This window comes from Poecilia reticulata, linkage group LG20 (assembly GCF_000633615.1).
Source record: "Poecilia reticulata strain Guanapo linkage group LG20, Guppy_female_1.0+MT, whole genome shotgun sequence".
Classification (NCBI taxonomy): Eukaryota; Metazoa; Chordata; class Actinopteri; order Cyprinodontiformes; family Poeciliidae; genus Poecilia; species Poecilia reticulata.
This window is the reverse complement of record NC_024350.1, coordinates 19,155,245-19,157,687: the sequence shown is the minus strand read 5'-3', so window position 1 is coordinate 19,157,687 and position 2,443 is coordinate 19,155,245.

The following is a 2,443-nucleotide window of genomic DNA, read 5'->3' as shown; positions in this document are numbered from 1 at the left end:
CACCGCTGTTTTAGATTAGCTAATAGCAGCGGTAGCTAATCTACCACCGCTGTTTTAGATTAGCTAATAGCAGCGGTAGCTAATCGACCACCGCTGTTTTAGATTAGCTAATAGCAGCGGTAGCTAATTGACCACCGCTATTTAACATTAGCTAGTAGCAGCAGTAGCTAATCGACCCCCRCTGTTTTAGATTAGCTAATAGCAGCGGTAGCTAATTGACCACCGCTACTTAACATTATCTAGTAGCGGTAGCTAATCTACCACCGCTGTTTTAGATTAGCTAATAGCATCAGTAGCTAATCTACCACCTCGGTTTTTAGATCAGCTAAAATCATCGGTAGCTAATCTACCACAGGGATCACTTATTAATAAAAGCAAAAATAAACAACCAGCCTAAAAACATATTAATAATACTGTAGCAGACTGAATGTTCTATTCTTTGTTTGGGAAAAGTATGGCGCTGTTGCCAGTTGCTATGGCAACGAGTCTGCGCGTAGCGTAGCTGCCGACACAGAGAGCGAGAAAAAAAAGAATATGACCGGTTTTACGTTGTTCTTAACGGGTTTTCTGAGTTATTTTTCCATTTGCTGTGGGGCGAACTGTACTGAACTAATAATACCTACATCGCTTGGTTTTATTTTGTTCTACGGCAAGCAGGCTATAGAAAGAACGGTCGTTTAGCCCTTCAGCGTTGTGCGCATGCGCGACGTTTCCAGACACAAATGAGCGTTGCTGTTGCTTATCTCATTCTGTTTATTACAGCCTGGAGCGACATGTAAACAGACACAGGAGGAGGCGACTACCTGCTGCCTCACATGTTCATGTTACAAAACAATCTCTTGCTCTGCAGTGATGCCATTAATGAGACTGTTTTGCAGAAACGGTCTCATTAAACTGAAATAAATAAAAACGGTAAAAACGAGAAATAATCACTAACTGGACCTATAATGTGCTTTTCTAAAACTAACTGAAGCATACTGAAGTTACAGATATAATAACCTGGTTGATTATTTAAAGTGTAACAATAAATTTTTGCTATGTTCTAAGTAAAATAATCTGCCAATGGAACTAGCACATTCCCATCAATATTAATTAATTATTGACCTTAAAACAAGCTCCTGTATCTTGCTGAAAGGTATCTTGTGAGTTAGGTTTGTCTTATTTCCAGAGTATTAAGATATTTGAACGAGAAACTTGACCAAAAATTCTTGGTAAAGTAAGATTTTGTGTTTTTGCAGTGCAATCTACAAACAGAACCTACACATTCCACTCTGTCACTATTTATTTAACAGAAATTAAGTCAGTAAGCAGTTTATTGGGAAGCTAAACTCATCCAGGACAGCTGCAAACGTCACGTAAAACAGCTGAATGTCAAACTCTACAGACACTCTGGGATGATTTCAGTATTGACCTATTAAAGCAGGATTATGGATAAATATTTATGTTGGGCACTTAATTTCCTTTTGAAAACTTTGTGTGAATCCTCGCAGTTCAACTTTTACGCATCGTTTTAGAGCCTCTTGTTTGGAATTTGATTTCACACAGTGAGACAAAAACAGGACACAGTAGCTGCGAGTCCAAATGGAGAACAATGCTGTGGTGCTTGATGAACGGTTGTTTTTCAGCACAAGAGGAAGTCACGCCTATATAAGGAGTTTGTGGCCGACGCCCCAAACCCCTAATGAGCACGTGCAGAAAGAGAGATGTGACCGCAGTGATTTGGGGGCCGTGGTATCGCTGCAGTTGCCACCTCCGAGGCCTTCAAAGAAAACCAGAAACGGCACATTAGCGTGCCGTAATCAGGTTGCTGGCACATGTGACCCGGATTCTGTTCTGGTCCAGTTACTCTGTGATGTGATAAACGTCCTGCAGAGCGCCCCGCTGCCCTCGACATGAGATTACACACATTAAACGCGGCGCCTTGCACACTAAAAGTGAGAACGCAGCAACCAGATAAGAGGTCTGGGATCTCTCCTCATCTAACTGGGAGGACTGGTGCCTGGATTCGGCACTGGGAATGGAGGGAGGGAGGGAGGGAGGAGTGTTTTGGGAGAGGAGGAGTGTTTGGGACAGTCAGAGGGAAGTTAGAGAAGATCCACACAATTTTGACAGATTGGAGGAAGACAGAAGCTGCTTGACGTGGTTAGAAAAACAATTTCCCTATTAAAAACCTTTTTTTAGTTTAATCTTAAATTATTTATTTATTCTTTCAACACTTTTTTTCACTTTCCAGTGTGTCCTTTTACATATTTGAGCTTTTTTTGTTAGTTTTTTTGTGAGTGTGTGAACGATGGAGCTGGAACATTTACGGGATGGGGGGGTTAAACCTGAGCGGGCCACCAATCGCCTCTACAAGATCGCTCTGGCCATGTCAGTGTGCGTCTGTGCTGCTTTTCTGCTCGCTCTCATACTGGGTAAGTCTGCACACACACACACACACACA